Source organism: Diadema setosum, chromosome 5, assembly GCF_964275005.1.
Source record: "Diadema setosum chromosome 5, eeDiaSeto1, whole genome shotgun sequence".
Taxonomy (NCBI): Eukaryota; Metazoa; Echinodermata; class Echinoidea; order Diadematoida; family Diadematidae; genus Diadema; species Diadema setosum.
Window position 1 is genome coordinate 26016889 of NC_092689.1, and position 24047 is coordinate 26040935.

A 24047-nucleotide genomic window follows, 5' to 3' on the forward strand; every position below is an offset into this window, starting at 1 on the left:
ATAATCACAATAGCGCAACAATAAGCATCAATATAACATTACAAATATACATTACATTTGAAAGTGTTCAGAGACAGACAGAATATATAAATCAAATTTTTAAGAGCCTCTTAATTGCTAAATTCATATACAAATTGAGTTTTAAAATGACAACACATGAGAGAAGACAGAAGACTGAAGACCTAAATTTTTCTTCCAAATTATCAAATTTTCTGTGTAGGTATAATGACTTCAACCAGCTCCATCTATTATTTCTTCAGTAGGATATGCAGTGAAATTCAAAGTTGCCCATATATTTCAGACAAAATGATAATCTCTGCATAATGATTACTCCAGGACTCGCTCTTTTACCCCTACAGGACTAACTGTGAGTAAACTCAATCTGGTAGTGTAAGAGGGACATCTATACTTTGTGCTACAATTCTCACTCTATGCGGGATATCATCAAATGATATGTGTCCGAAATTAGCTCCTAACATTTAATTCCAAGTATAGACACTGTCTGCCTAATAAAACAAATTTGGTGGGACAATCTGCCAATTACGGCAGAGGAATTACTTAGCTTAACTCTAAAGATCACATTGTCCCAGACAGGTAAGTAACAGAAGCCTCAAAATGCAGAAGCTCATGAATACCATTGACTTTAATCTGTAATTATCAACTGCACGTAGCATACCAACATTTCCGCTTTTCTTTGACTCATCCTGATAAGAGCATTGAGTATGTATTGTAAATACTGTGTCATGTAAATATCATGACGTGTGTAATCAGTCTGGCATGAATAGAAAGCAGAAACATGTTACGTGACATGAGTGTCATAAAGAGTGATTATCTCCTCAAAGAATACAGAGTAAAGAAAGGAGCACTTCTGCCATCACATATTCTCAGAATCTGACCATAAAATTAAACAAGAAAGTAAGAGCTACACACTCAATAGAAAGAGGATATATTTCCTTGTAGAAGGATATAACTCATTAACAAAATATGCAGTAGATTAAGTCATCCAGACTCAATCATGTTTCTTGAAAATGCTCTTCTGGCACATTGAACCCACCCAAATATTTTCAAAGAAACCCTCTCATACACAATAAAGGATGTGTAACAATGGTGAACCATAAAAATGCCACTCCCTCAAATCTGCATCCTCATGATTGGGCACTTGAAATAGTTTGTGGCTTCTCTTCCATTATGCTCAGTGTTTACACCATTCCATTTCCATGTACTGAATCATTTCTGATTATTATTTACTGCTAAATAATTCAAGTAAAACATTGACAGGTAAAGCCCATTTCTACAGATAAAATAAACACTACATCTACACTGTACAGATGCCCTCAATCTATGGACAAAGTACGTATTTAAAATACACACTATGACTTATTACCTTAACATTGTTTGTAATATGACCATTCTCATTTCTAATAACTTTGGTAATGTCATAAAAACCTTTTTTAAGCACAATTGAATGAAGACTTCTTGAATGCATGGTCATACAAGGTGTAGCAGTAAAAAGGCTCATAAGTGCTCGTTGATGAGTATAAACACTCCTGTCAAATGTGTCATTTTTTATCAAGTCAAGAAGGCCATATTGGCGAAATTTGTAAACTGTTGGCAGTAGTGTAAAGCAGCTTCAATCAAAGATTAAAATCTTTTTTTTTGGGGGGGGGGGGGCACTATGTACTGTCAGGACAGCCAACAGAAAAAACACAATACCATGGATCTTCCACCAAATTCAGGGAGATATTTGTCTGGTCCATATATGCATCTCAATCAGCAAATCAGGGAGTCTTATATATGCTCTTGTCTGGACTGGCAGAAATACTCCAAGATTGAGGGAGCCCTTTGCAGAAGTCATGAGACTTGGAAGCTCTGCACTACCATACTGAACAGATCTTTCTTATCTTTGATGGCAAGTCTCGATGAATCTTGAAATAACATTGAACACAGCAGCCTATGTGAATTCATTTTTTCAAACACCTTTCTAGCATCTACTCTTGACAAACACACACACACACACACACAACAACAACAACAACAACAAAACACACATAATCATAACACTGTAGGATGTTTTCTTTCCAGTCAATCTTAGATATTTTTCTTACCTGTATCAAGAAGAAATAAGAGATTCCAGAAGAGATGAGAGATGGTAGATATCATGTTCATCCATCAGTAACAGATTTGAAAGATAAAGGAGAAAAAACGAGAATAAAGAAAATAGTTAATCACTGTGTTGTTTCAGGCTGATAAGAAGTGTGCCAGCCATATGTATTTTTTTTTTTTACTCAATTAACATTCCAATACATTTACGTTCATGATGGACATCGGATATATCATTGTCTTCCAACTAATATCTTACAGTCATAGTGCGCTTTCAAACAATGTAAGTGTATGATAAGCTTCACAAACCATTAAAAGTATGCAGTTAAATGTGCATAAACATATATGTGTATGGATTGAAATATGTTCTTCACATTTTTCACATGTAAAAGCTACACAGGCTACAAGAAACCCAAATCTAAAGAGACATTGTACCATCTGCGAAGCTTTTACTCCACTCTCTTCAACTACTGTATATGCAATATGCAATATATCTAGTGAGTCTAATGTTTCACAAATTGGGACTTCCCAATAATTTTGCAAGTGCTTAAATCGCTTATTCATTTCACATAAAGAAATGACAAAAATCTCATCTTACAGCTGTATAAATATGAAAACTTGTCGTGAAATGACCCAAAATAAAAAGGAACAAATGTTAACTCTGAAACAGATTGGTATGGGAACATGCTTTTTTTAATTTCATATAGAACATGCATGAAAAATTGTGAGGGGTGACATCATCAACTTACTCATTTGAATATTCATAAGGACTGGTCAAAGAATGTTATCTGAAAAAATATGAAGTTTCAAAATGTCATATCTTCCTTACTTCTTATCCGACTTTTGTCATTTTTGTATCATTCTGTAGGGAACATTTTCTCTTTCTTTTGAAGTTTATTTACTTTGGGGTGAATTTTTTCTTTAATGAAATGTATGATAATGACATCAACAGAAACTTTGCCCACAGACAGACGAAACATTTTATGGATGATAAAATTAATTTGTCACGTCACTCTTTCGTTTTATCTTCTTCTTTTTTTTCAGGAAACTATCAACAAAAATATCTCTCTCCCAAGACTGTCTATAGTCATGGCAACATGGCACAGGCTGCAGAAATACTGTTGCCATTTATATCCCCTCCCCCCCCCCCCCAATTCCTTGAAACCAAATAGATTCCTACCTACATCAACATTTGGCCCAATGTGTCCCATTGTCATCTCAAATTACATGAAATGCTGACAGAAAAGGAAGGACCTGGTGCAACATTTTAGGACAATATACACAACGGCCGTGAAATGTCCTTAGCACTTTACCCAGCCGGCGTGACAAAAATGTGTTGCCAAGGGCAACCACTGAAGAGTGGTGTGGAAATGTGAACAATCATCTATGCTTACTAGCAACAATAACAGATGTCCTCCGGGACAGGAATCTAATTCCATTGCACATCATGTGTATCTGCTGCCCTTTAGGTTTTATTCAACAATTAGTCTTGCTTCAAGTCATCAGTTAATAGTGATTTAAACTTGCAGAAATCATATCATCAAATGGAATATTAAAAATAAAAAATGAGTCTTTGTAACAAGGTTTGATGGTGAGATTACTTAAGTTCATACATACACTCATTAAATATGACAACCATCAATCTAGACCAGAAGAAAGAATAATTCTTTGTAGCAAGGTTTGATGGTGAGATTACTTTAGTTCATACATACACTCATTAGATATGACAACCATCAATCTAGACCAGAAGAAAGAATAATTTATCACCACAAACAATAACATACAGATATGTGCTGAGAACTGAGTCTATTTATCAACATGATAATCTTTTGACTATTGAGAAGTGTTTATTTTAGACAGAGAATGTACATCGTATGTAGTTTGATCACTCCCAAACTAAACTAAAATCAAGTAACAGGTAACACAGCCACACAATGTCACTGATCACTAGCCAATGATGTATACAATTGTACACATCGACAACGCAGAGTGCAATTTTTTTGTGTGTGTGTCAAGATAATGGGGAAACAAGTAATCGAGCTAAAAGCCACCATTTCACTTCAGAATGGATATTTGCTAAAGATCGCTTGACATATTTTGTATTCCCGCAAAGTATGAAATTGACAGTACTATGAAGCCAGAAAGCCTGAGGTCTGAGAATAAACGTGGCAGGTTTTAGCCATGACACCACTTTCATCAAGCAAGGCTGCATTCTGCTGAAAGATGTACACAAACATAGATTTCATCACAGGAAGAACTGATGTAGGCATGATTGAACAGCACAGCATCCTGCCACAGTCAAGGCTAAACTGACCACTGAAATAATCTTTGAGCAAATTGAGCGGAGTGGATGCTATGCCCTTCTGGCACTCATCATTAATCCAATCAGCAAATGTACTAGACCATTACCAGCTGTAAATGCATTTGCATAAATGGCCGCTGAAGCTGATCGAAGAAGCTCTCTCCGAAATTGAACTTGGAAAAGGTCGGGTTGCCCTTGCAATTTGTGCTTGTGCAATAATGGCGTGGGTCATGTTGAGTTTTCTCTAGTATTTTGCCATCTCCCTGAGATGTGAAAGAATTATAACAGTATCTGACATACATGGCAGGTGATCCATGCTTGTTAAACTATCTAGACTGCTGCCCATTAAACAGAAGTGTAAAGGTCACAGAGACCTCTGTATGAATGTGGGCGTTTGACTCTGAGCACTCAAATTTGCTTCGTTAAAGGCATAATTCACCATTTGCAGGTGAAACAAAAACCCAGCATCAATGCTTTAAAATAGTTTTAAAATGCGAGTTAGGGATAGAAACAACCACTGTAAAAATTTGAATCCGTATTATTGATGTTAAGCATTGTTAAATACACAAAATGTGAACAATAGTTATAATAAAAATGTTTCCAGACTAAACCATCTACAGTTGTGGTTTAGTAAGAAAAATACTGATATCTCCTTATATTATATGACCTATATAGATACCAATGTGTGATTGGTCAAAATGCTGTCACGTGACCATGTTCACAAGGATGAGAAGCGTTATATTTCATAACATGACGTAAATTACGTACAATCATGGAATATAACAGCGACTACGTTAAACAAATGGCGTTATATCTGGAGGGGTGACGTAATCAAAAATCAATTGTTATGATGCGCGCAACATACACAGAGACGCTTTGCACACACACACACATACTTACGAATGTAATCGTGACCGGTCGACCGACCACACGCACCATACCACTTACGTTTACAGAATGCGCTCGCTAGCGGTATTAAATGAGCATCACACTGACACACGCTAGAACACTGCAAGCGCGAATTACGAAACTGCAACTGATTTGTTTTCGTCAAACTGGCATGGCAGCTTTGATGAGCAGCTGCCCTTCGCTTGTGAGAGAGAAAGAATTGTTGTCCTGATAGCTCCTACTCCAATCAATGTTAGACAGTCATGACAGGAAAGCCAAAGGATTTCCCATTACATTACCAGAGCCTGAACTGAGTAAGTTTTTATGCTACTTGTACTAGCGCAGGACCTGGACCAGGGCCAGGTCCGTAGTCTAAACAGCTCTTGTACCAGTGACCGCAGGCAGAAGAGATTAGGCCCTACATTATCAGAAAGTTCACATTCTCATACATCACCACAAACAAATGTTATGTCAACAAGCTTGCTTTACCCAGACCAAAAGCGGCATTTGGTCTAGAGTTCTCTAGTCTTCTACAATTTTTACATCTCTCATTACAAAATCTGGCTCTACCGCTACGAAACTAGGCCCTACGTACGATTGATTAACGACTGTTCTAGAAATTACTTTGTGATAAACAGGCAACGGTCGTACTCCACGGAAGAACGAATTCCCGGTAGGCCTACGTGAAAGCCATCGGAGTTATATCTACGTATCAACAGGTTACTTGTGGCTCGATTGAATACCACTGGCACTAGCGCACTGTTGTCATGCGGTACGCGCGTTCATGCAAAGGAGTAGTGTTTCTAGACCTAGGCCTAGACGTTTTGCTTTAGGGCCTATACAGCAGTTTATTTCTTGTACTGTAGGTCATATAATATAACAGATATTGACTTTTTCCTTCGGTAGGAATATAACATTTAATTTCCCTTGGGAAGTTATATTTTTGTCTCGGAATACTATATTTTTCCTCAGCGCTACGCGCTTCGGAAAAATATAATAATCCTCGACAAAAATATAACTTCCCGCGATGATCTCAAATGTTATATTCCACCTCTGGTAAGTCAATATCTGTATAATATTTTAGGCTTTATATGGTAGGATGTTTTATGATACAACAGACCTACAAATATACATCAAATGTGATATCTTGAAATTTTTTTTTAATCACTGCTCCCAAAGGTAAACTGGACCTTTAATTCATGTCACCTATACTGTAAAACACGATATTTTCGCGGCATGAAATTTCTGTGAATTGGAGCCGATGGCCTTTTTCGCGGCATGAAATATTCGCGAGTTGCCTCTAACATTCAATGCATATAGTGTAGACAAGAACTTTCACATGCATTTTAACTTTGCAAATTTTGGCTCTCACAAAATTGAAATGCACTTGAACATTCCTCATTTTACAGTAAACTATGTAACGCTCCATCAACTATTACTAGTACATCACATAGACTTTCTCTTTTACAGACAAATGTTATGAAAGGAGGAACACTTTTAGAATGCAAAAGCATTGCTGCTGCGATAATCCTAAAACATCACTTCGCTGTGACACATTTTATGACGGACATAAAAATGGGAGGATAAAACAAGCATGTGGCACTAAAAGCAGATCGAAATCTGGCCAGTTACCATAAAAGCAACCCCAGAGTGCTTCGTGCAGTTTCATTAGCTTTTACAGGGGGGAGAAAAGATGAAAAAAAGAAACAACTTTCTATTTGAAGTGTAAGCATCTGCCATTTTGCATCTTTTTCGTTGTCTGGGCGTGTGATGCCGGGTCGTTTCAGCAAGCTCTAGACATGTGTACATAGGGGACATACCACTGTTAGGCTGTCAGCATGTAGACACAGGTCATTTGCACTATTGGGTCCTGTTTGTTGCCTGTGTGCATGGGAGCTGCACAGAGAACACAGGTAAAGTAGGAAGGGGGGGGGGGGGGAAACTGCCATGCGACAAGGCAGACACTTAACAGCATTAGCTTGAAAGGAGCCGCCCCAGCAAAGGTGAATTTCAACACCCCCTTGAGACTGGACTTTTAGCACGTAGTGGCCTGCATTTCTGGAGGACTCTTGACATTTTCCATCAAATTCTGTCTGCATAGCATTAGGTAGGAATATGGCATGAGTGAAAATCTCAGCAGAAATAATACATGCATTCAGCCATGAGACAGGTCTCCACACTTTCAAATGATCTTTTAGTCAAGTGGAATTATTAGGTTTCTCAACATAAGGGCTACAACTAGAACAGGCATTGAATAATGTGATATAATACTTCATGAATTTTCAGCTATTTCAGTCCTATTTTGAATTGCAGACCCCTATCCCTACTCTGCAAGTAAAGTCTATGTAACACTATATAGGGAGTAAATTCGTTTTCTAATTCTCAGCTGAAGTTGGGATATACAATGTATATGGCAGGCATACTGTTGTCTCAGATGAAGACTCATTTTGGTCGGATACTTTTCTGACAAACTGTTACAGGCTACTGAAATCCTTGAATCTAATTGGCTGAGAGCAAATTTGTCTGACAACTTTGTTGGACAAAATGTGACCATGCACCTCAAAACAAACAAAAAGTTGCCAGACATGAATTTTTAGTTAAGACCATATTCTGAAAGAGCAGACTTTAAGCTTTAAAATGATGTATAACTCAAATCAAATGGACTCTCCTAACCTATCTAAATATTGGAAAGAAAGCACAAACTCAGGAAAAGTGTGAACTGAGAAAAGAGGCTCTTAAGTACAGTGTCTATTAAAGCGCTTAATCTTTACCAAACCATGCTGGCTGTGCGATGAATGGGACAAAAAACAGGAAGTAAACCACCAGAGTAACAACAATGAAGGGATTATCAGATTAAACTGAAATTAAGCATGCCTCATTAACACATTCTGTCCATAATTAATGCCAACTTTAAACGCAGTAGCACTATCCTTTCAAAAGTTATTAGAGTTGCAAGTGAAGAGTGTGGACAAGGTTTTTCAGAAATGAAAAAGGGATTCTAAAGACACACCTAATCACACTATTCTACCAAAAATGTTCGAGATAAACTGCTAAAAAATACACTTTCCTGCACGTTTTATGATACCAAATTTTAGCATAATGTAAAAGAAGACCCGCTCTTTCAGAAAATATGAAAAAGTCAAGTTCGGCTAGGTTGACCCATTTCACTTATTTTCAGTCCTCACGCAAAATCAGTGTGTGCGACTTTATGTTCGTTTTGAGGTGCACGGTCACAAATGCTTCATGAAATGCCCCCAGCTGGTCATTAGACTAGTTTTCATCGAATGGTAACAAGTATACTCCATAAGAAATTCAAATCACACGCAATTGCAACAATACTTCATTAGCTTGCTACTTGGGGGGAAAAATGTCAGGTTGGGCACCAGCTGCTCTCTTGCAAATCCCTGGCAATCCATGTCTATGGATTTGATTAGGCAGGAACCAAACAATTTGAAGGTGTAAAATTTTTTGACAGCATGTCATAAGTTTTGGAAATGAAAACACACTTTCACCTAACCTGCTTAAATCTATTTTCTAGAAAGAATGCATATTCCTGTAAAGTCCAGATATATTGATAAACAAAATACAGACAAAGATTTTTTTTTTCAAAATATGCTGCTAACTATCTATGACACTAATGAATGACATAAAACATTGTTTTGGGGGACTGACACTGTCATGAGCAATGATTTTCAGTGATGAAAAAAATCAACCCCAGTGAATTAATGGTGTATCGATATACAACCGTCCTATTTTTGTCTCAATAGCTTTCTAGTCCATACTTAGCCTTGACATTCTTTTCTTTAATTTGTCTTCACATAATTGAGAGAATATCAAAGCAAACCTAAGTAGCATCTTTCTGGTGCTTAATAGAAAATAATGTCAAGTTCAGGGTGAAAAGAATTTTAACCTATTGCTTCCATGCCTTATTATTATATTATATTTGTATTACATTATTTCTATGCCTTTTATATTACAAGAGTGAAAACTATTTCAGTAAAGCGGAAAATTTGGTGTGGTTCTACACATTAGTATCAGATAAACTCCAAAAAAGCTTCACAATAAGACTGTACATGTGCTGCTATAAGTGCACTTCTGGATATTTCCAAGTTGTGGCACATTTGCATTAAGTAAACTAACTATCAGCAAGACTCATATCACGTAAGAGGGAGAGGGGAAAAAAGGTATGAGCTACGTGGCTCATTTTATGATGATAATAAACTGATATTGTTTTACAAAAACATTTTTGATTTGAATCTTTGGACCATGGTACATGTAATTAGTATCAACAATCATGTATTCACTTTAAGTAGGCAAAGAACAATGTCTTTTTGAATATTTATTGTTTGCTGCATCATAAAAATTATTTCACATTTAATTCAGACATTTCATGCAGATTATTGATAATCTTGTGTATTTACATGTATTAATCTATGCAAATAGACTTTCCTTCATCATTTCTCATTTGTATAAATGTATGCCTGCCCTAATACTTGTATTAAATAAGAAGTTTTTGTGTGAGAAGCCTTGTATAATGTCTGCCAGCAGGGCAACAAAATGAACCAAATGAGTAGCCATGTCCAACGACATTATGAACATGGTAGTCTGACTCTGAGCAGCAGACAGAAACTTGAGTTAGTGCTTACTTTAGCCACTTGCTGCAGCACAGAGCAAACATTACTTAACACCGAGGGTGTGAATATTAAGACAGGGTCCACACTCATTGCACCTGACACATTGCCGATAGACAATCTTCGCTACCCGACTCGGTGCCCCCTCTCCAAATCCACATACATTAACTGGAGCGCACACATCATCCATGCACACAGAAGGCGGACAGACAGACAGACAGACAGATACATAGATAGACAGATAGATAGCTAGACAGACATATGCATTTTTATTCCCTCAAGACAAGTGCTTACTGCATTAAGATGGGTATCAGGTAAAGAATTATGGATGTAAATGATGAAAAATATGCAGCAGCAGAAAAATTACAAGACAACTGTCCACTTGAGCTGTAATCGCAGGACCGACGCAATCTAATCAGCAATGCATGCTGCATCAAGCCCCAACCCAGCTGAAAGGTAGAGGTGATGTATATATTGCATTCAAAATGCACGCTTTCCATTAGAGGCTCCACTTAATATGGCCGCTTCATTCAGCCAAGGTTCTGGAGCAGTGAAAAAGAGGGGACACACCTCAATGCCTTGTACACCGCTTGACCCTTTATCGTCAGACGGTAAAAGTGCAACATCGCATCGCGCCACCTAGATCGCAGATGACTATCGGCTATTGATAAAAAAACACCCAGCAAAGGTCAAAATAATGGCCGTCTGTGCCCTAAACAAACAATCTTATCTCCTGAGGGATCTTGGTCAGAGGTAATATTATCAAACCTTTGGGGATCCCTTTGCAATTACAGATGAAAGGAACAACAACCATCACTGCTTGTTAATGTTGTGACGATTCATAATACTGCATGTTAATTGGCTGATGCTGCTGAAAATCAAATCCTTATCAATTACCAGTGAATGTAGATTAGAGCAAAAGACAATATGGAGACTCAGTAAAAAATCAAGTACAGTCTGTTTTCCCCTCCCCCTGTATTCCATCTCAAAAACATTCATGCAAATCTTTGCTACTAATTTTCCAGACGGAGACCTCAAGCACTGGCAAACACACACACATTCTGCCGGTAAGCCCTTGTTCTGGACAACGCGTGAGAACGAAATCATCTATATATGACGTCATCCATTGGGCGCTGGCCTCCGCGACAGGCCAGAGTGAAGTTGGAGGAGACGGGAGGCCCGTCGTCATGATGCGAAGGAGAAATCACTTATCTATCAGTGCAGAGGCCAATGTTACCGTGCCCCAATCTGGTATAATTGCCTCATAAACCACCTGCCAAGACAGTGATGTGGGTGCAACTTCCTTCCGGTTCCATCATTGTGAAGATGATGATTTGAGTCAGGATGGGGAGAAGGATGAAATGATTGAATTGAGCTTTGAGAGGGAGTCATGTGGCCTCACTCATGTGCAGCTGCTTTTAATGATATGATTACTTATCATTTCTAAAGCAGATAATCATTTAATAAGTATCTCTCATTTGTCTCATCCTCAGAAGAGAAAAACAGATGAAAAACACATTCATGTAGAATACCGCTTATTCATTTTCACAAGGTGGTGAAGCATTGTGTACACCCTTCTTTGTAAGATACATCTGGCTTATATCTTGACCAAATCATGAAAAAACACCAATATGATCCCAATTTGTATAATTCCACCCTTTCACTTTGCATGGTCATTTCACATCAGAAGTAGATAGTGAGTTTCATAAGGAAAAGAGAATGAATCTGAACTGCACGTCATGTCTCCTCAAATTTATCTAAAGTCTTCATGATCATCATATTTTCAGATTTCAATGTTGACTTTTAAAATTGGTTTTGACTTTACTTTTCATATCCAAAATAATGCTGTAATAATATTTCTCAGGAGAAAGACAAGGGGTAAGAAGAGGGGGAAAGAAGAAGGGGGATGAAGAGGGGGAGGAGAGAGGGGGAAGTGAGAAAAGGGGAGAAGGGGTTAAATATATTAGAGAGGTGATGAGCCTTACGATGTGGAATTGAGAGCACCTTAAAAACCAAAATTTTTAACATGACGACATGGAAAGCTGTACTTTGTGACAAATACCGAATTCCCCACCCATCATCTTCACAGGTCTAGGCCACGTGCCCATTCTAGCTGGTAAAAAGATGGGAAAACAAATATCCCTCGACTACTACAAAGAAGCTATTCTCTATCATCATCATACACCCAATCTTCCTCACAGTCAATATCGTGAGAAGCGAAATAAATTGGCACTCATGAGGCGGGTGAAGATCCCAATAGATATTCTCAAACACAAGAGAAATTTGATGCTTCCACCTCGGAGAGCCCAGTCAGGGGAACCCAGGCACATCGTCTAATTTGCACAGGAAAGGCGCTTCCTTGCGCCACCGTATTCTGTGTCTCTGGCGGCGCGTAAGACCCTTAGATCGTCGCTTAGCGTGCTCCAGCAGCCATCTGCGTAAAGGGCACAGGTAAATTTAGATTCGTCGTCCCTGTACACAGACAATTACAATGAAGGAGGCACAGTACAGGGTGTCCCAAAACACATGGGAGGTGAAACACTTTACTGTTGAGAGGACACACATACTCCTTACTGCAGTGTAAAATGAATGCAACGTAACACAAACACACAGACATACTAATCAAGACACCGTGATGATTTCTCATGCATTAAATCAATCTTTGGAAAATAGGTGATCTCTGTTCGAAGAATAATTCTCTCAAGACTCCAAATTGAGTAATAAAGCATGCAAAGATTATTCATCTACAACCAATATTATGCTTGGCATGTGTCTTGGGAGTCAGCTGAAAAGACAAGATATATGGGCCACTTTCAATAAATTGAGGCCTGTTTAGCCCATAACATATAACTTGCATTCTCATTGCCATTAGAGTGTCATGTTTCTCCTTATGTTAATAAGTCAAAATGCCACGTTCATGCTCACATGCAGTTCGCGGAATTCACTATTCCTATTTTCTCCCAATCAATACAGAGCCATTGTTTATGCCCATTGATCTATCAGATTGCACTGAATGCAAGAATGAGCCCACTACACATATAATCTCAAGGCCTCTAAATACTACTCATTGTCCCTACTTGAATATTTTTTTTTCTCAAAAATCCATATAAATCTGGTGCTGCATCATCACGTTAACACCACATAGTACAAAGAGCATATTGTCTAGAATTTTTCACATTAATTCCACTATCAGATCATAGTCATCAATTGCACTGGTGAACAAAATGGATTAGTGATGCAGAGCTCTAAATTGTAAAATCTGCTTCTGTTTCAGTTTTGTTTTAGGGTGTTCACATGTATGACATTCGATTGAAAATTAAAGGGGAAAAAAGGACCTTAACGAGCATGTGCTGTAACATTTCCTGTGGTTTGATTTGATTTGATCTGATTCCAAGTTCTCAAACTCTTTTGCTTTCAAAATGATTTCTTGGAATAACTCTACCTCTACCATCATCACCAGTAAGGAAATTGACTCCGGTTTTCCTGGAAGCTAATTCTGGACAATATGATCAAACCCTTGACAAACATGCCAGCCTATGCACTTCTTAATTCAATGCTCTAATCATGATACCCATACTGCCGCATCAATGCCTGTAGCTCTACAAAGGTGTTCGATGGTCTTTTAACCAATTGTCTTCCAGGACAAACACACACATCCAAACACAAATAATGATGATGATGATGATGATGATGATGATGATGATGATGATGATGATGATGATGATGATGATGATGATGATGATGATGATGATAATAATAATAATAATAATAATAATAATAATAATAATAATGATAATAATAATAATAATAATAATGCAACAAAAAAGTTCTCTCAACTCTCAGAGAAGTATCACATCAAAATAATTTTTTCTCCATACCCTGTTCCTTCAAAATTCATTAAATTTGACTTTAGACCAGCTGTGTATCATTTTAACAGAGCAAAATACATTTGTTTTGACCAGTTCCTCAGATACACTTTCAAAAAGGCTATATCAAATGATTTGATTTCTCACACTTAACCCCTCCATTCACATTCAAAGAAATCCTACATCTTATCATTGTCATTTATATAGTAGTACCATGTCTGTGACAGACATCAGCAGGCCTTGTCATGACTGTCTAATCTTGTAAATTTTCCACAATTTGAAGGAAGCTTCTGTTGTTGAGCTGATTGTTGCCAAACTATTTAAGGCTTATGAAGATCTGAGGGACACTGCCTTTCTCTGCTTCATCTGTCCTGAATTCATCAAACTCTTCTATTCCATCTTTCCTGCACACATACATTAAATGTGCTTCACATTTTCTGATGGAAAAATAATGGATAATTGAATTTTACTTCCTTTCATCTTTCAGTCTCTTGTTACCAGTTATGGATTAACACCCACTCAGACTCAAAATGAAAGAAATGAACAAACCTGAGAATTAGTCAATCATCCGTTGTGTCAACTCACTTTATGTGTGAAATTAATTTACTACAAAATGTTTTCGAACTACAAGAGTGGGATCTCCACATATCCCCACACACAAATATTCAAAGCTGCATACTAATGGATCACCACATCGACACCTGTAGCTCAACATTTGAAGGAGTTTCCAGAAAAGGAGCTTCCAGGAAAGAAGCAGGACAACAAAAAGGCTGCTAGTCTCTTTCCAAGAAAGAGATATCAACAGGATTACAATTTACATTGTATTAGTATTTCTTAGTGGTTCATGTAATGTAATATGACTACGTGTGCATGTACATAATGATCAACACTGCAGATGGGAAGGCCTCTAGATTTTGAGGCACAAAAAAGGGACCATCACTGACATCCCATATACGCCGCAGAGCCTGCAGGAAATTGATGTTTTCCTGGATAAGATATCCTACTTGTTACTCCTTCCCATGATATGTATCGCAGCCACTTGCCAGACGTTAATGTCTTCACGGGTTCTTGTGTGGGCACGCACCACTGACTGTGATATTACCGCTCCTGCATCATTGATATTGAGGGAGTGCGGGGATGAGTTCTGGTTGCTACGGAGCACAGGAGGGTGTGGCTGTTCAGACTCAAGAGTGACCCTGGAAACGTTCCTCATCTACTGTCGGTAGTGGTGAAATGTCTACACACATTATACAAGCATGGAAAACACAGACAGTAGATGCAAATACCCATCTACACTGTATCTCATGTGTATACATCATACATGTATACACACACACACAGCATACCCACATACTTGCTCACAAGCACAGACAGACACACAGATAGACAGACAGACAGACACACACACACACACACAAACAAACACACATGCACGTATGTGATGCTTTGGTGGTTGTAACATGATTATGCCACTGTTCTCTTGCAAGTATTGACAATCACATTGTATAGACTTACTGAAACAAATGCATGTATACATACAAATATGAATATATACAAGAATTAATCATGAACATACAAACAGACAAACACACACACACACACACACTTTCTTCCTCACTTGCACTTGCACTCTATGTAATGCTTGGGTTATTGCATCATCTGGTTTCCCTGGGATACTGCTAAAAATTTGACATTCATATGGCAGGGTCAACTGAAACTTTTATCAATTTATTTATGTTTGCATTTATTTAATTCATTTTTTTACAGAAATCTTGACTCATGTTTCAAGACAAAATAAAATGATTCATCAGTCAGGATTCATCAGTCCTTAACAATATTTTTGATCTATAATACTTCTTCTTTTTTTTTTTTTACTTCTGTTTTCTACTAATGTATTAGACCACTTCAAAATTCATCTTGAGATCCCACTTCGCACATATTTGAAGATGCTATTCTTACATGGTTGTATCTCTCAAGAGCATAAGCCAGATATTAGCTCAAGTGTCTATTCCATTTAGTAGTGGGAGAGGAGAATACTCTTTGGATTTCTTTTTGCCTTCATTAGATGCATGAAACATTATCAAGTTTTCGACAGAATGGAAGAATCATCTACATCAGCTGGAGAGGACATCAACATCATGATATTCAATGATATGTCTACAGTCAGCGCCATAAACATGAAGGTCATCACAGAAGTATTGCTAAAGGAGTATACCACATTCATATGGTGTATAATTCAGAAACCTAATCTATCATGAAGCAGGTAGCCTGAACGAAATATCCACTCCACTCCATTGCCACCAGGAGGCATGTGGATGTTGCATACTGATCAAAGCGACACATAATACCTCATCACGGGACAACCCGATGAATAAATCGCCAACCCATAAAAGCGATAATCTGCACTGCACTGTTCTCCATGCAGTGGTTCACTTAACCTGCAGGGATAGAGAGAGGAATACGGAATGAGCATTCCTGAACGGCAAGACAGCATGCACCAAACATGTGACCAGCATCTATTCCTCCTCTTCTGCACACAAGATGAATATTGCTCATCAAATCTGACATTTTCTTGAGCCTCTGCAGATCTTGCTGGAAATGAGAAATACAAGCCATGTATGTTTTTGTCTGCCAGGCGGTTTCCTATGGAAAACTAAAACAGCCAGGTCCCTTTTGTATGGTAATAATATCTCCTTGATGAAAGCGCAATCACAGTATGAGGAATAATGCCTCATTCTGAGGGAAGAATTATTGTGCTATATATATTGCAAGCACACGGAAGGTGATCCCGACACTCAGAATGATGGACCCGGATCTCATTTCTCTTTCCTCCCCATCTTCATATCAGTAATGGTAAAACAAAAATTAAGATATTAGCGAACTTGATGGTGATCAGATGATATTGATCATTTCCAAATTTCAAAAACACCAACAGGAAATAAAACATACTGCTTTTTATCATTTCAGCAGTATCAAGCTAAAGAACAATGTGTTGTAATCTATGGAAAATCCAAGGCATTAAATATTACATTACATGCTATTTCTGACAGTATTACTGGTTTAAAACATTATGATGAGGATGTTAATGATGTTAATAGTGGCAAATAGAAAGGACTATGATGACTTTGCTAATACAAGTTGTGATGAATCTATTATTATTAGTCCATCACTCTCCATGAAATTGACCTTCACTTTGCCAACTGTGTCTGTGTATTGAGATAGGAACTATGTAAGTATGGTAATAAAATACATGAAGCATGGTGACTGTTGTACTGTAGTGATGAAGATAGAGCAGTCTTTATATCACACTGTACATGGCCTCATTATGTTAATTTTATAACTGGAGTAGATAATTGGTACGATCTATCTAACTGACGAGATGGTCAAGAAGATATGAGAAGGCACGACCAAACAAATGAGTGATGAAAACGTGCCTCACACGGCTCCATGAGAACTATGCCAACTGTGTCAATTTCTGTGCAGCATGGGAACTAATATGATAATGAAACACATGAAGCATGACTATTACATTGTCGTGATCAAGGTACAGTAGTCCTTATAATAGTCCTTATAATTCATGGCCACATGATGCTAATTTTACAAGAGAAGTAAATATATGGTACAATCTCATACTGGCTGTTGAGATGGTCAGGTAGATATGAGAAAATATGCTGAAACAAAGAGTGATGATAATGTGCCTCACACTGCTAATTATAATCCCGATGACTAATGCTTTTGACTCTTTACTCTCCATCAATTTGACGGGTTCTTAAAAGATGAGTATCAATATTCATCCCATGCCCTCATCCTCTACCTCTTCTGTCACCCACTACACTGCTGCCACACCCTGTAGAGGGGTGGAATCCCCCCCCCCCCCTCGCAATCTAAATACATCCCATAGAGCTCACTAGGCGCTGGATTTCAGGGGCCCTCCTCTGGGCAACTGCTTACTACATGCATGCATGTACATGTAATACAGGCATCGCAGGCACCGGAGAGCTTGAATGTACATATATGATAAGTAGGATCCCTACTCTCCAGCCACATGTATTATGTACAGGGGAGAAGGCAGAGGAAGGGAGAGATAGAAAAAAGATGGAGAATGGCAGTGAGATATGAGGACCTGTCTATTTCCCAACACTAGATGGGGTGCTTCCAATACTGCACTCTCAGCTCATCAATTGGAAAGAGCAAAAAGACTGTATTCTTCAAAGATGCACATTTCAACACAAAATGCTTCTTCCATCGTCCACACGATATTCCCAATTGGAAAATTTTCATTTTTTTTTTATACAGGCTTTTTCTACACGCTTTTTCTACACGCAATGTCCAGAAACATACAAATTAATACCACTCTTAATTTTTGCTGCTTCCTTATACTAGAAATATTGTCACTATAATCAATGGACCAATATGTTTTTTAGAGGAACGTTAACTAAACATGACAGATCTCATGATTTTGATTTTTGTACAATTAAAGAATATATTGGTTACTGTGAACATGAATTTCAAATCACATAAAAAACTGAAGGTTACATATCACATGGCTCCTAGGATGTAAATGTAAACTGTGTGATTTTTAGTAAATACAGCAAATCGTAAATACAATAACATTCATAAATAATAACCCCTTGGAGAGAGCAAATATTGAAAAACACTAAGCTATAGCATAAGTCTCCAAATACATGATTTCAAATTCGGTTAAACAATCTAACTAAGGTGGCATAGTGGTTTTCAGAACTGCCAGTAAATCTCCAACACCGAAAGCAAAAGATAAAACTCCATCTTCATTAGATATTCGTCTTCTGCTTCGTACTACACACAGATTTAGCATTGGAGTTGATTATTTCCCAAATTGTATTTCAATATCATTGCATTTGCTGCTGCACTGAATTGGCTCAAAGCAAGGCACGGGACTGGGCATATATGCAGAAAGGTAAAGCTTGGCTACATCAGAATCTTATGTTGGCCATCATCGTGGGAGGTTAGGAGTAATGTAAACTCATTAGGGGGGAGGACTGATTGGAGGCTGCATCTGCCTCTGTCATTTCCTGGAACTCTTTGAACTGATGAAGCTGATGCTCACTCACTCCAGTATCCACTATTAAGTGAGATGGAAGCCAGAATAGATTTCATTAGATCCACAGAAGACACACTATATAGAACAGCAATGGTCATTCACCTGTCTTAATCTACAGCCCACATACATAGCTTGGAAATTATGATAGAAGCTCCCAAGTAACGTCTGGTAAGCAAATATCAAGGCATTCGCTATTTTGTTGTTTGTTTGTTTGTTTGTTTGCTTGTGTCGATTTTGTTTTTGTTGAATGAATGACAGGAACTGTCCTCTAGCTCCACATACTATTTATAGCATTATTTTAATTCCCACATGGAGAAACATTTCTCTCTTTCTTTTCTTTTCTTTTTGCTTATTTAACTTCCTTTTCAATTTCCTTTGAGCTCCCCTACTGACACATTCATTACTATGGGCTCCATTGTGGAAACATTTTATTGGAATAAATCTAAATGATAACAACATTTGAGCTGTTTATATAACATAGTTTGATTTGATCTCAGTATTGGCTTGGCAAATTATTTTTCAATAAGGCCCCATTTATATTTTTCCATAAACAACAACATTACCTATAGTAGTATGATAACAGTCCTCAAACAACATTTACCACTCATGTTTTATTTTTTTTCTGAGACATGTACATGTTACTGCTGAAATTCTCTGCCTAATGACATTTATCTTTCATCATCAAATAAACATTTACACTACAAATGACTTGCGACTGCATTACAGCTAGCACCTCATCTAGGCAATCTTCAACAGAAGAAATTGAATTGAAGATGTAAACAAGGCCAGTTCACATCTACTGATGACATCAACTTACACTGTGTTTCCCGCTGAAGAACGATCTTAATCTTTGCTATCACATCTTTCATCTATTCTTTGTGCTTTCTGCTCTTCTTTCTCTTTCTTCCTCCATTCTTAGTCTTTCAACTTCTCTTTCCTAATTCTCTACAGAATAATTTATGCTATGTGTCAATTGTAATTCATTCCTCCAAAATAATTTTCATGCTCTTTCCCCCTCGCTGAACTGTGATGGAAAATTTCCACTAGGGTTCCCTTCCCCCCGCGTGAGGCGTCCATGCTATGACGTACGTCACATACAGTTCAAACAGTGCTTTTTGGCTGTATTAGAGTGTTTGTTGGATTACGTGTTCGGCATGCACACATATACATTATTCTCTCCTTCCTAAGGCTCTGTCTACTAAACCAGCCATGTGTACGCTTATTCAGGTAGTCTGGTAACATACATTTACACACACACACACACACACACACACACACACACATGCAGACAATCAAAATTTTTATGGTAAGATTAAGCTTTTTTAATTCTTTATCTTGGACAGCCATCTCTTCGTCTTCCGTGTAATGTAAACTTGTCTGAATTATGCAGCAAATTGGCGCAGGGTTTTTTTTATTGACAACTGTGAGTCATACTCTCGAATGTGGTCATAGCCTAAACAATTAGGGTTGGGTGGGAGGGGGAAAAAGCCAGTCCCAAAGTAGGAACACATATTTCACTATATACAGACTAAATGACTGCCCCCCCCCCCCCCTTACAATTTTCCAAACTCTTTAACGCCATGCTAAGCAGGTTATCATGGGAAATGATTTCAGAAATCTGTTTGATGATACAGGATGTACAGGATGGCGAACCTTTAGGGCAGAGAAGAGTAAAAATCATTTGACAGATAAATGTAGGTTAAACTAACCATTTCAATAATTTTCAACACATTTTTATTCATGAGCTCACAACAGGATCATGACAGTATGCACATAAGAAAGGATGGTTAATCAGCAGATGATTTTCCAGTAGTCATGTTCTTTAAAATTTCAGAGCATTTTGGTTTCTAGCTATTACTGCTTATCCACCAACACTTTGGAATATATCACCTCGTGTGGTTTTAACATGAAAAAACTGAGGTAAACAATTTTCAAGTTTAGGACTGAGTCCAAACCGGCTCCCATGAAAACATAATACTTCACATCTTTGATAATGCCCCCCCCCCCCCCCATCAACCACAAGCATACGCAGGCACAGACATACAATGTATCACACATCCACACAAACAGACAAACACAGATAACACAAACACACTTTTTTCATATTCTTTATTCGAATTTCATTGGATATCACCATTGTATTCACAATAAAATGAATACAAACAAGCAAACACACACACAAACACACACACACACACACACATACAAAATGTCTTCTGGCTGTGAACATTTACATCCAGAGTAAGTGGAAAAATATGCTCCAGGGTTGCTGTCATTTCCACTTGTTGGAAACAAGGAGGAGGGAAAAATTGATTAATTAATGGAGTCTCTATCATTGAATTACCAGATGTCAATCAAAATTCAATTTGCAAATATTTGAGCTGTAGCATACACTGCAAGCAATGTGCGCTTAGGATTATGAGTTGAGTGTAATCTCAATCCAAAACCTTGAAAGCGAAAATATAAATTTGGGTCATCTTCTGATGGCCATTATTTGTTAAAATGAAGGATAAGTATATTTGTACAATGCCTGCATAAAGCTATAGCAGACATGCAAACAAACAAATATACCAAGGATTCATATCATGGTAGATATATCTGCTAGTCTACCGGTTTTCATGAAGTTTAAAATGCAAAAGAGGTTATGCATGGTAGATTCCAGATAGTGAACCATCAGCGAAACTGCACATATTTTCTTTTCAGAAATAGCAATTCATCAAAATTTTGGTCTAAATCACTTGTGACCAAACAGTATAAGACTGAGTGAAGCAAGAAGAGCAGGACTTATTTTTAAGAAAGCATCAAATCTTCAGTTTCGTTTATTCATTTACATGTTCCAGTCTCAATAGTCGTGGCATCTATTTATGCCATATATTTAGCAAGCAATTTTTAACGAATCAGGACGTCCTGACAATTTTGCAAGTACTTAAATTCGCAGTCATATAGAACAGTAATGAACAGTGCACATCACATTCATGTAGGTATCATAGTTAATATTTTTGTGTTGTTCAATTCTAAAATAGAACCTGACTGGCGAAAATCATACAAATAAAAACCCTGTGAAATATAGGGCATATCGTAGTAATCTCTGCCCAAAATGACATTGCGCAAAATTACACAACCCTCCTTGGCAGAGCAACTGCCTCGGTACGTAATGAATGTCAAGGTGATGCACTCGGGATTAGGGGGGTTACATAATCTTTATTCGCTGAGAGTTAGTTTCAGTACATCTGTGCTAAGTGAAAAAGAAAGCATGATAGAAGGCGGTCCAATTGGCATATAATGCAAAGTAAGGGAGCAGTTGACCTCAATTCATACATGAAAACCGAAAAGCTTTTTTTGTTTTCCAACCTGCAGCAGCATATGTTCTAAGCTTCTTATCTAGGACAGGACAAAGCTTGCACAAACTCATCGATCTTTTCATTTGTAGCCCCAGTGCAATCAATGACATCACCCTTCAATTAATTGACCGGTGGAATTAAGATGTGGGAGAGTGAAGTGGCCATGTCGCACTTGTGACCGACGCATTAATTGATCCCACAAATATCTGTCTGGGTCAACAACTCGGCATCCACACGCTGCGAGGAACGTGATGAAAACACGCATCAGGCAAGCTAGTGGCTCCAAAATCTGCTCCCATCTTCCAAACTTACATATAGTTTGGTTGTACTCATCGTAATCACGTCAATTCATGATGGGTCACGTCGCCACAACCATGTTATCACTATTACACCCACTGTCATGATAGCAGGGGTAATAAAGTCACTTTTTATACCACTGTTGGTCTACTAAGCCAATCTTGCTTGAGGTTTATTAAGCCCATAGATACAAACATTTCTACAAACCCGAGGAACAATATTATTAGAACATATAAGATGAGTTTCATCATCATATTTAAACATTGGTAAGTATTGGTCCAGATCAGATAGAGTGAAATAAAAACCCTCCGAAGGTCTCCCGCTTGTTACGTAACAAGGAATATTCTTGAAGTTATGATGAAAAATATTCCATATTTTAAAATCATTCCCTTCTTCTGCAGTAGCTTTAATTGCAAATATCTAAAATTGACAAGAATGGCATACTCATATTCATATCAATAAAGACCTTGATGCACTATCTAAAAAAGTTGTGCACTTCAAATATTTACACTGTACAGTCAGGGACATGATTCTATTTTCTGCAAATTGTTCACGTCATATTCATACCAAATTAGGCAGCTTACGAGTGATCAAGGAACATGCATTGCAAGATAGAAATTAAACTGCACCCAGCCAAATATCATGAGGTTTAATATGGCTACAACAAAAGTGTTCTTTCCTTACCTGTTGTTAGTTAATCGTGATGACGATGGAATTTGTCAGAAAGCATCCATGCCATAATGAAAAAGAAGAAAATGAAAGAGAAAACAACAAGTGTAAGTACCAGTTGATGAGCTTTCACTTCTGGGACATTTAGTGTTTTTTATTCATAGCAGCACATAACAATTCCAATTCATTCAACAGAGAGTTGTTTTGATATAAACTAATATGACATATAAACCACAACATAAATATGAATGTTTGTTTGATATCAAGCAAATACCATGAAATGCTATGACCATGTACGTTACCAAGATTTAAGTAAGGAAAACTTGGAGAGGAAACACAATGGCTACTTAAACATTAATTGGATAAAAATCTACAATTTGTCTGAGAATGGTAGGACTTATTGAAATCTACCAATCTGCCACCTGCTTTGAAAGTGAAAAAGAACCACCAAAACTTAACATCATGAGCTTATCCCTATGAAGTACTCTTTAAGAAGCCATTCATTATTACTTGCTGAACAAAATATTCAACTGCAATCTAGCTTGGCGGTGTCTTGACTCAAAATTAGACATTTAATGATTTCTTTAATGAGCCCTTCTGACAATATTAATTGCATGACAGCAAAGACTCTTTCAAACAACTTTAGACAGCACACAACCAGTGAGGCTCTTGCAACAGGAAACAGCATATGATATTTTACTGTCCATGTCAGCTCTGTTGCAACTTAGCGTGAGCTTCAGCAACTCCTGCATTCTGACTTTTCCAATACAGATGCGCATGATTCAATTTCCATTCCACACAGATGCCGCTGAAGCTTCACCGATCTTAACCAAGTGTGCCTTTGGTAGGAGGAGGAGGAGAAAGGACATCCAA